General features: G+C 41.7%; 1 protein-coding gene across 2 annotated transcripts in view; it reads left to right on the top strand.

Annotated features, from left to right (window-relative positions):
• Positions 1–12,531, top strand: part of GAN (gigaxonin) — a 53,625-nt gene that overhangs the window by 9,350 nt on the left and 31,744 nt on the right. The gene's annotated exons all lie outside the window — the stretch shown is intronic.

Genomic DNA, 12,531 nt, shown 5'->3' with positions numbered 1-12,531 from the left:
GCAGATTAGGAGCTTCCCTTTGGGTGTGGTTTGTTTGTTTGTTTGTTTGCTTGCTTGCTTCTTTATTTTCCTGCCTGGCCTGGGTGAGCAGAGCCACCTACTCTGTCCCCTGTGTGGAAATTATAATCCCTGTTGGCAGGGAGGGAGGGAAATTCTCATTTTTTTTATCATGTCTGCAGTGGGGCAGGAACAGAGTAGTTGTCTGCTTCCTTTGTTTACCATCTTCTCTCCGATCGATGGGAAAGGGGTTTATGAAAACATTCCCCACTGTCACAGCTGTTACTGCACTCTTTAGAAATGTCATCACTGCTCGTGGGAACGTGCTTACCATTAATAAATTACAGTTCAAGAATTGGCATTGTCTGAAAGTATCGAAGTGTGCTGTGTGTTAATTCATCACAGATGCAGTTCCCAGTAAAGGTACCTTATGTAATTAATGTTGACTGGGGGCTTGATTATAGGTTTTCATTCATTCAACAAATACACAAGAGATGCTCAGTATCAGCAGCAGTAGGGGCTAGGGAGACAGTGGTGACAAGAGACAGACAAGGAGTTTACATTTCAGTAGTTTGCGGAGAGTTATGATTTCATTTTCCTGCCTGTGTGCTGGCTGCCATTTGAATGTGTATTCAGTGGTCTCCTACCAACAGTGTCAGAACTGAGGCCGTGGAGACCTAAATCACTCAGCTTATTTCTTCTACCTCTATGGGGCTAGGAAAGGAAATAAATATAAAACCAACGGTTTTTAAATTATTTTGATGTTCACTCAATCTTTCAATACTGTATATATATCCTAGTGTTATATAGTCATATCAGAATTTCAATAATGGGGGAAAGAAGAATAGATTAGTGTTATTTTTGGAGTAGACACTCTTAAACTGTACTCTAAAAGTATATTTAAATGATTTATCTGATCATTCACCACTATATTAGTAACCCCAACGAATCACATTTACAGAAATGACTTTAAAAAATATTTTTATTGATTTTTACAGAGAGAGGAGAGGGAGAAAAAGAGAGAGAGAAACATCCATTTGAGAGTGTAACGTCAATCAGCTGCCTCCTGCAGTTTGGGGATCGAGCCGTATACACGTGCCCTGAGTGGGAATCGAACTGGCCACCTTTCGATGCACAGGATGGGGACAACACTCAGCCAAATGAGCCACACTGGCCAGGGCTATAGAAACAACTTTTTAAAAGTAGAGAACAGAGGTTTCTTGATTAAGGTTCCCTAATATGCTCGTTCATTCACTAACCTTTCCTCGAGTGGTTATGTGTGGCACTGCCGTGCACTGGGCAGACGGCTTCGGCATGCATGGAATCCTGCTCTGGAGGCAGACAGTGGAGAAGTCTAGTTACAGAAGTGTGAGGAGTGGACATGGTTGCTGCTGTAGACTGGGTGAGGGGAGCACCGCTCAGAGGAAGATCTAAGGGAGGAGGAACAGAACTGGGCTGGGAAGGTGTGGGGGAGGCACAGGGAGGCATGACAGGATGGCGAGCAGTTGGTAGAGTGGCATGAAACAGGAGTAGAGGGGTGGGCAGGGTCCCAGAGTCCTGAGTTCAGGTTACAGTGCTCCCCAGTGAGATTTCAGCTTTTGCTGGAACATTTCCGAGTTGCTGAATGTGTATTGGGACCTGGTGGGATGTGGGAAAGGGACCCATATAAATCTTCCAACTTAGTTTAGTCTGCGTGAGAGTGTAAGTTTTATTTTAAGGATTATGGGTAGGTATTTCCGGGTTTTCAGAAGAATATGTAGTCTTATTAGGAGGGTACTGCCGTCATTTGGACAGGAAATCAGGATGCCTTGGATGACGGTTTGTCAGTGGAGTTGGAGTGAAGTGACTGGATTATAGATGTTAGCAGTAGGACTTGTCAGTGAGGGAAAGGGAACACCAAGTTCTTTATCACCAGTAAGCAATGCTTATCATCACTTACTGGGAGTGTTAAACTAGGGACAGTGTAAAAGATATTCTGTGAAGTCCAGAACCTGTTCTTAAAGTTTAGAGCTTAATTGTGAAAAAACAAATTATGGAACAAAAGCTATTTTAATTGTATGGATAGTTCTAGCTGTGGGAGTTCTGAGGAGGAAGAACTACTTGGGTGATTGCATAAGCTTTCCTGGAGGAAACAATTTGAACAAGACCTTGAGAGGAAGAGGAAGTGGTGGGGGGTAGATAAAGAGAAGGGCAAGGAGGATCATTCAGGTAGAACACAGGTGTAAGTGCAGGAACATAGGGCAGTAGGTACACTGGACTGGACTACAGGCTTGCACAGGAATCGTGGGAAGTGTGTATGGGCGGGCAGGTAAGAACAGTATTCTAGAGCAGCGGTCGCCAACCGGTGGTCCGCGGACCACTGGTGGTCCATGAGGTCCAAAAGGTTGGTGACTGCTGTTCTAGAGTGCTGAGTTAACTTAGATTTTTATTCAGTTATTAAACAAAAGTGCTCTAATGTGAATGGAGCTCTATTTTAAGAAGGTAACTTGTTTGTTCTCAGGACTGGGAGGAAATGAGACTGGAGTTGCTAATTCAGATTAGCAGTCCAATGGCTGATATCTGGGGTTAGGGAAGAAAGCACCTGTCTGCTATTTGCATATGAGGAAGAAGGAAGAGATAACAGGTTTTGAACCTGGCTGCTTAAGGAAAGTGAGGAAGATAATCTGTCTTTGATGTGTTAAATTTGAGGTGACAATTGCTGTATAAACACCTTAATTATACTCTTTTAGTTCTTGAAAATTCTATGTAGTACTTCATGTATCTATGAATATGTGTGTTTTTGCACGTTCTTCTTCTTCTCTCTGCCTTTCTTGACCTCCTGCTCTTTTCTGGCATATCAATTTGTATTCATCCTTCAGGACCTTGCTCCAATATCCCTTCCTTTGTCACATTTGTCCAATTCTGTGAAACAATCACTCCCTCCCACAGGCTCCTTGAGTGGTTTGTGTACCTTCAGTGTGCCTTAGTGATCAGTCTTCTATTCAGGGAGGAGAAATAGAACAGACAGATGGCCTGGATGCTTTTAAAGCCCATCTTTTTATCTCAGGCCCAGAGGCACCAAATCCATTAGTGAAATTCTGTACATAAGAGAGTTGAGTTGACTGCAGTTTGCAAGTACTGATGAAGTATAAGATCAGAGTTCAGGATGCTATATGCACACTGCTTCTAAATAGGATCAGTCTTTTTGCTATAACATTTTAGTAGCTGAATATGTATTGAGGACTGGGGGAGAGGGACAAAATAACCCATCTAACAGGGGAGGGTTCACTTTGGGGCTGTTTTAGATGGTACAGTCAGCTCCAACCAAGTCCATTTCTGGTGCCAAGAAACCGGGAGAAGAAGGGACCAAATTCTTTATTCAGAAGTAGTAGCTCCAGTGAGAGAGCTTTTGTTACAACACGACTAAAGAATTCATTGAGAAGCATTCATTCCCTTGACAACACTTTGGAAGGCACTTTCCAGCTTCAGGTTGTTTGGAGAAGTTTATGACAGTAGATTATAAATTAAGGAGTGCCAGAAGCAAAAAGGTGGTTTTAAGATTGAGTTTAAAAATGCTAACGTGAAGCTGAAGCAGGAGCTGCTCTCATTTATTAAAGGGAACTGAAAGGGGTGTGTAGTTTTTGTTCTCCCTCTCCCCCCATTTTGGGGTTTTATTTTCCCTACTCCCACCTCTCTTTTTTTTAAAAGAAACAAAGAGATCATTTCTTAACCTTTACTTAATACTTTGATTTGAGCTGCTTTGAAAGGATAAATTCAAAGACAACAAAAAACTCATATAAATTTTTACTTTCTCTGTGAATTTATTCAGGAGCTCTACTTCCTCTGCCTGTGAAAGGGCCTGAACCTTTCTTATAACTCTCTACATTGGGAAAGAGAGAATGGAAAATGCGTAGAAATATGGACCTACTTCTGAAATACGGAACTTCTGTAGTATTTCGTGCCATTTGTATAGAGCAGCAAAAAGAACCAGATCTGCCAGTTTTTAATTAGAAGACTTATAAGAGTGCCCCCAAATAAAAGGGGCTTAGAGATGATCCTTTGCATGGGGTCTAAGGTTATAGAAGGAGCCTCCTTATAGCATCTGAAAAATCATACGTAAGTAAAAAAGCTGGAACTGTATGACAGGTCGAGGCATGAATATCTTTCTTTTATGTCTATTTCCAAAAGGTCAGGGTGTGACCAGAACAAGGAACCCGGCTTGTTTCATTCTAGAAGAATTTTCTGCTTCACAAGTTGCTGCATCATGATTCTGTCTTTGAACTCATCTTAAAATTTTTAACATGCATTTTCAGACCTTGTCTTTCAAGACATAAAATTTATAGACTGCTTTACTATAAAAATTACAAGAACTAGATTTAAATTTTAAGCATCTATTTTTTTACAAAAAAAATTTATGGGAAATCACAGGAGAGTTCAATTATTTATGTCACCCAAAATTAATTCTGTTTCTGAACAGTGTCCGTAATATATTGTTAGAGTTGTGATCTATATACACATTATGTTTTCACTTGAAGTCATTTCATATCCCTCTTGTATCTCAATGTAATGCCCATAATCATTTTTAATAGCTCTTTGTTATTACATCATATTGCTGTTCCATATAATTTGCTTCATCATTCCCCGGTTTGACATTTTAATTTCCAGTTCTCTTTTCTTCTGAAACAAATCAGAAAAAAACTTTGGGTATATTTTCTTTGTATTTTTGTGGGTGCCAGGAAACCGACTTTGGGGTCTGTGTCCCAGGTACTTCTGTTTTTGAAGATAGACACAGACTTCTTCTCATTATAAGAAATCAGATTATTGTCTAGAAAGACACATTATCATATAAAGGTTATAAGATGAGTGGCATCTGAAAAATCATATCTGAGTAGAAAATCTGGAATTTGCAGTGTGTATCTGATGTTTTTTCTCAGATCTCTCACCACTGCCTTGTCACTTTTGCAAGTGGTTTCTCAAAGTTGTTATTTTGCACATCTGTTGGGCTGGATTTTAAAATGTGTGTTTGCCATTGTAGAAACATTTAGAGCAGGGTTTGGCAAACTTGTTCGGTAAAGAGTCAGGCATATTTTAAGCTTTCCAGGCCTCATGTGGTCTCCATCACACATTCTTTGTTTTGGTTTTAAAAACCTTTTACAAATATAAAAACCATTTTTAGCTCAAAGGTCATACAAAAACAGACTGTGGGTTATAGTTTGTCCACCATTGATCTAGAGTATTAGATTTTAAAAATTTCGGTCTGAAAACTTTAACTCTGAAGATCAACTTTGATGCTGTTTAAATGTCATGTAATGATTTGCATGTCAGTCTTCTGTAGAGCAGGAAGTCAGGGCTACTTCTCCCTGACCCTCCCCCCACCCTACCTCCCAGGTCACCCACCCATATTCTCCCTTTTCTTCTAGGATGTTGTTCTGTTGTATATCCTCATCCTTCTCTGGTGTTTTTTGCTTTTTTCCCTTCTCTTCTGGCTCCTTTCTGTAGCATAAAAGTATGCTTAAGTCTTTTCCAGTGCCTGGCATTTAGGAAATGTGCAAATGTTGAATAAATGCATCTGTTACAAGCAAGCAGCCTCTGTGTCCTCTCCTAAGTGCATGATTTCCTTCACTTTGCAAGCAAGATTCTTGAAAGAAATGTTTATCTTGTCCACAGTCTCACTTTCTGTTTTTTCCTTCACTTTGTACTTAGACTCCTATCTTATCACTCCACTAAAACTGTTCTTTAAAGTTTTGCTAAGTATAATCACCAAATCAAGTGAAAACTTTTAAGTATTTATCTTACTGGACCTGTCTACTATATTTGTCACTCTTGGTCATTTTCTTGACACTTGGACTCTCAGGGCTTCTCTGACCTTTTGACCCATTTCCCCTACAGTCTGTTTTTTTTACTCTCCTCCTTATCTGTCCCTAGACTCAGTGTGGCACAAGATTCTGTCCTCGCCCTCTACTCTCCATGACAACCTCATACACCCCAAAGCTGCCTCCACCTCCCCCTCTCTCCTGAGCCTTTAACTCCAACTTGAGGCCCTGTGCACGAAAATTCGTGCAAGAGTAGGCCTTCCTTCCCCCGGCTGCCGGCACTGGCTTCCCTCCGGCACCTGGGACCCGGGACCTGGGCTGCTTCCCTCTGGTAGCCGCTGCTGGCAGGTGCCTGGGACCCAGACTGCTTTGCTCCGGCCCCGGCTTCTTCCGGAATGACACCCAGAAGGATGTTCGGTCTAATTAGCATATTACCCTTTTATTATTATAGATAGCCCACTACACGGCCACTCTAAACTCAGGCAGGCCCAGCTCCCTCTGCCCCCAAGAAGGTTGTTCTTCATTTACTGAGGAGGGTAATATACTACCAGGCTCCCCAGGAGAAACGTGGGATCCTTGAGAATGTCACCTCTTCCTCCATTCCTCAGCATCTCACTGTTGCCAAGACCTGTCATTCAACCTCTCAACTCTCTGGAATCTGTCTCTTCTTCACCATTGCCAGTGCTCACATTCTAGCTTTTATTAGTTCTGAATTATGATAGGATAATACTGGTTGGTCTGCCTTCATGCTCAGTTCCACCCTGCTGCTGCCGGAGTGATGTTTCGAGAATGTAGTTAGATCATGCTTAAAACTAATGTCTTTGGAGACATGGTTGGAGAAATAAACCACGAACCTGTAGTATTTGTGCCAGAAAGTAAGGAGGTGCTCGAAAGAAGATCAACATAGAAGCCAATCTTAAAGAACTCCCAATGGCCACCCCTGCAATAATTTGAGCTAGAAAATGAGTATCAATAACATTGCAGCTCAGCCGTCATGGCTCAGTGGTTGAGCATCAACCTATGAACCAGGAGGTCACAGGGCACATGCCCGGGCTCTGGGCTCAATCCCCAAAGTGGGGCGTGCAGGAGGCAGCCAGTGAATGATTCTCTCTCATCATTGATGTTTCTCTCTCCCTCTTCCTTCCTCTCTGAAATCAATTTTATATATGTATGTATGTATATATATATATCTCATTGCGTTATAATCCATAGAATAAAATAAACACCCATGTATCTAGGGATAAATAAATGAAAGATGAATAAAGAAATAAGTGGGGTTGAAGAGACTACTCTTACAGATGAATTTCAATTAATAAATGTAGAAGGAATAAGAGAACAGAAAATCATCCTTTGAACACCATAGTAATAACTGTAGGCAGGATCCACCAGTGGATACTAAAATTAGGGGGCCAGAGTGTGAGGAGAAAAAGGACATTTGTATATTCTCAAATTATCTCCTTCAATATACTATTTATTTGTAACAAAGGGGGAAATCGTAAATTTCACATTGTAGTGAAGAAACCCAACAGACATCACCATAGCCAAGTGGCTGAGTTTAACATCACCAGTAATAATGCATATTGACATCATGTTCTCCCTGATGTGATGTGGAGGAGGGCATGACAACACTTCAATATTGTTTCTGCCAAAAATGCATCAGCTCAGTGTCATCATACGTTATTAACAAACCCAAGTTGAGGGACTAAATAATTGACCAGTATTCAACAAAGTGTCAAGGTCTTTGAAGTGAAAGACGAAGAAAGATTAAAGAAATATCACACTGTAGAGACACAACAGCTAAAGGTAGTTTGGAACCCTAGATTGGATCCCAGAGCAGAGAAAGGACATTCTGGGAAAAACTGGTGAAATTTGAACAGTCCATAGTTTATTTAATAGTATTGCACCGATCTTTATTTCTTAGTTTGATAATTGTACTATTTAAGGTTATTTAAGCTATTAACATTAGTAGAAGCTAGATAGGAGTATACAAGAACTCTAGTTCTTTAAAACTTTTGTGTAAGTCTAAAATTATTTCAAAATAAAAATATTTTTATTTTTTAAAATATTTTGTTGATTTCAGAGAGGAAGGGAGAGGGAGAGAAAGAAACATCAATGATGAGAGAGAATCACTGATCAGCTGCCTCCTGCATGTCCCACACTGTGGACCGAGCCCACAGCCCGGGCATATGCCCTGACCAGGAATTGAACTGTGATTTTCTGGTTCATAAGTCAATGTTCAATCACTGAGCCACGCCAGGCAGGCACAAAATAAAAATATTTTTAAAACACTAAAACTAGTCCTGAGCTGCTCCATTTCCCTCAAGCTGAAATCCAAAATCATTTCTGTGGTGTGCAGGTCCTCCAGGAGCCGGCCCCTCTCCACTCCCTTCTCCCATATATCTTATCTCTGTTCTCCCTTCCTGTCTTCCTAAAGGACTTGTGCCTGTCATTCATTGAATATACAGCTCTTTACTTCTAAGCCTTAGCTGTCCCCCTTCTTGGTGTGCTGTAAATGCTGTAAATAAGCCTGTAAAATACTCAGCTAGACCCAGATCAGGTGCCACCTCTGTGAAGCCTTCTCTGCCAGGTCTCCCCAGGGAGCTTTTTGACTCCCTGGTACTTTGCATAGCACCTGCTTCAAAGTTTACAATGATTCACTTGTCATGTCCCTTGGTTTCCTTAGTCTATGACAGTTGGTCAGCCTTCCTGGGTCTTTCATGGCCTTGGCACTGGTGAATACTGGTCAGTTATTTTGTAGAGTGTCCCTCAACTTGGGTTTGTTTGATTTCTTACAATTAGATTGAGGTTATGGATGCATTTTTGGTCAGACTCACACAGGAGGACATTGCGTCCCCCTCAGTGCATTATGTCAGGGGCCCATGATGTAATTTTGTCCCAACATTGGTAATGTTAGTTTGATCATGTGGGTAAAGATGGTATTCACCGGGTTAATCCACTACTTTTTTCTTTGTAATTAATAAGTAAATTATGGGGCAGTACTTTGAGATTATGTGAATATCGTATACCTCAGAGATAGTGCAGGTTTAGTGAATTCTCAGTAATGGGAGTCACAGATTTTTTGGTTTCCTCATGTATAGACAGTTGTGTTTACACTGTACTGTAGTCTAGGAAGTGTGCAATAGCATTGTGTCTAAAAATATGCATACCTTAATTAAATAATTTTTTTCTAAAAATTGCTAACCATCATCTGAGTGTTCAGTGAGTCATAATTGTTTTGCTGGTGGATGGTCTTACCTTCAATTTGTAAAAAACGGTAATATTGGTGAAGTGCAATGAAGTGAAACATGCCTGTATTCCATTCCTCATCAACTTTCACTCGGTAGGTTTAGCATCCACTTACACTTTGTAACTCAATCATTCCTTTTGTGATTTGTTAGTTGGACTCCTAAATTTTAGGCTTAAGCAGCTGGGCAGAAAATAGTGCCATTTCCTAGTAAGATGGAGACAATGCGGGAAAAGAAATAGGCTTTCAGGTTGCGGCAGGCTGGGAAAACAGGATTACTGTGGGACATACAGGCAGTAGGTCCTGGAACATAATGCTACTAGAAATGGCTGCAACATTTCATTTTACTGACATGAAACGCATGGTTAGAAGTGATGGCTTGCCAGTTCCTCAGAGGTGGGGACCACCAGCTAGTTGAGATCCAATTTCTGAGTCCATCCCTAGAACAGTACTTAATACTGCGCCTGGACACTGCGGTTTTTATTGGTTTGACCATACTTTGTCCTTTCCCTCCAGGGATTGCTGTGCTGCTGCCAGATGTAATTAACATCACTTGTAGTTGTGCATATCCAGTCCCTGTGATATTCTGTGTGTCTTGCCTCCTCTCCCTTCCTCCCGGTCCCCCAAACACAAAAACAAACTCTAGTTTCCTTGAGCTGTTCCCTGCTTAAGATGTAATTTGCACTTTCCATGTTCTCTCTTTAGAAAACATTATCTCCCCTCAGATAAATTGCCCCTTTGTTCAAATCACATGACTCTCAAAGCATATGCTTTTTGTTCTCGTATGTCTTCCAGAAACTGATGTATTTAGACATGATTACTTGGAGCTGGTCAAAATACAAAGTGCTGTATTTCTTCTTAAGAGTGGATGATGTAATATCAAGAGAAAATGGAAGACTTTATGAATCCTCTTGTGTTGCATAGTCAGGGGCAGGGAGATTGCCAGGGAAGCTGTGGACGTGGCCTCATTGGAGTAGTTGATTCTGCATCCTCTATGGAGAAGCAGCTCTGCTTCAGCTTCATTATCACAGGGTTGGTTGGTGGGGTAACACCTGGGCAGTAAACCCTTGATTTTCCAGAAACCTTTCCTAATCCTTGCAATTTTCCATCACTTAGATTCCTAATTTTCCCATGCAGTGCACTGGTGATGGTGAGTAGAAGGCAACGGAGCAAGTGAGATGGCCCACTGGATAATTAGGTTTATTCACAGACTACAAACCTCCTTGACAACCAACCTTAGAGTCCAGTTGGCCTCAGCACGGAGGTGGACTAGTGCATCACCGTCATTTGGGTGGCTTTGCAGTAGTGGAGCATTTGACATCCAGTTCTTGAATTGCTGGCTCTACAACACACCCTGGGTTGGGTGCTGTGGGGAAGCATCTCCCCCTTGTGTGGACGAACCTGCAGGATGCAGTGTAGGGCAGCTCACAGCTCACAGCCGTTCTGCTGGTTACTGATGCCATTCTAAACAGTTGTGCTCATTTTGTTTGAGGGCCACTTTATTTCAGTAACTGACGCTGCAGGGTTAAAATCCACTGGTTCCGAACCTGGCTGTGTGTTGTGACCATGTCCGTACGTATTTATCAAGTGCCTATTCAGTGCCAGAAGTGAATGGGGATAGAACAGTGAGTAAAACAAAGTCCCTGTTTTCCTGGATATTGACATTAAACAAATGCAGTTTCTTAGATGGTGATAAATTCTATGAAGAAGAATAAAGCAGGGAAGGGAGTATAGGTGTTATTTTACATAGTGTGGGACCTGGTCTGCTCTTTGGAGGTGTTATTAGAGCATTCACCTGAAGTCAGTGAAGGGTTAAACCAGGTAATAGGAGAGTGGGAGATGGAGAGAACATTCCAAGAGGAGGGAATGTATCAGAATTAGCTGGGGACTTTTTAAATATACACAGTCCTGAACCTGACTTAGTTTCTCTGGGATTGGACTCAGACCTGGAAAAGCTCTCCAGAACATTCTAGGAAGCCAGGCTGGGGAGCTACTCTTAAAACCCTTTCAACTTCTGAGTCATTCCAGGATCTACTAGTATATGAGGGAAAAGTTTTGATGGTAAAGAAGTAAAAACCGTAATCTCTCTAGGTGAAAAGAATTGGAGGCAGAGAGACATGAATAGAGGAAAATAAAAATAAAAATAATGAAGGAAAAGAAATAGTATGGAATTTCCATTATAATTCCACTCTGTAATAAAGTTCAACTCCTAGAGTTGTAATAGGAGGAATGTAGCCCCAGTTGTACCTTTTCTTGGCCACCTCCTGATCTAAAGTGTATCAACACTAGGCTGGTGACAGACACAGATGGGTCACCTAGCATAATGCCTGTGCTTTCTTGTGATTCCTTCTCCCCACTGCTCCCCTGGCTTTGGTTGGCCTTGTAGGAAGAGAGCCTCAATGATTAGTTACCCTGAGTAGGTGAAGGTGCTATGGAAGGGAAGCTTCCCTAGAAGTCAGTCTGTAACATCTGGTTCATATCCCACCATGTGCCTGGGGCTTCCTTGGGCCTTCCTCTAGGGTCCCGATCATGTCTCATAGCCGTGTAAATGCTCTTCTTCCATGTAGATGGAGTTCTTGGGTGGCAGGAACTGCGAGATCGATGGAAAAAGCAGGCCATAAAAAGCCTTGACATGAGAGGATGCCATCTGTTGATGGAAATATTACCTGCAAATTTTTATTTTATTAAGTTGAATGGGGACTAAAGAAGTACACTTTTAAAATAGACTTTATTTTTAGAACAGTTTAAAGTTCACAGAAAAATTGAAAGGAAGGCACAGAGATTTCCCATATACCCCTGTCCCTCACATGCATAGCCTCCCCCATTATCAACATGCCCCACAAGAGGAGTAGCTTTGTTACAACTGATAAATCTGCACTGATCCAACACTCACCCAAAGTCCATAGATTACATTAGGGTTCACTCTTGGTGTTGTATATTTTATGGATTTGGGTAAATGTACTATAAAGACATGTATCCACCACTATGGTATCATACAGAGGCGTTTCACTGCCCTAAAAATCCTCTGCCCTGAAGATCTTTTCTATTGTTGTTAATTCAGAGGATATTTTTCCATTGATTTTAGAGAGAGTGGGAGGGAGGGGGAGAGAGAGAGAGAGACATCAACGTGAGAGAGACTCATCTATTAGTTGCCGCCCGCAGGTACTCTGACCGGGGCCGGGGATCCAGCATGCAACTGAGGTGTGTGCCCTTGACCAGAATCAAACCCAGAATCCTTCAGTCTGAGGGCCGACACTCTGTCCACTGAGCCAAACCAGCTAGGGCCTGAAGATCCTTTTTTGATACAGTTTTTAGGAGCTCATAAAGACAAAGGGAGGCGGGGGCATCTGTAAAGCAGACTCCCACAGGAACATAAATTATTACTTAGGCCTAACTGGGCAAATAGAGTGGTGGGCCCAAGCCCCTCTGCACATATCTCAATGAGCCTGCTCTTGGTAGCTACATAGTTTGATGTGATAGGAATCATTTGAAACTGTA

The sequence above is a fragment of the Myotis lucifugus genome, unplaced genomic scaffold (genome assembly GCF_000147115.1).
Source record: "Myotis lucifugus unplaced genomic scaffold, Myoluc2.0 scaffold_35, whole genome shotgun sequence".
NCBI classification, from domain to species: Eukaryota; Metazoa; Chordata; class Mammalia; order Chiroptera; family Vespertilionidae; genus Myotis; species Myotis lucifugus.
The sequence above is the reverse complement of the archived record's forward strand: the minus strand, read 5'-3'. Positions and strand labels throughout refer to the sequence as shown.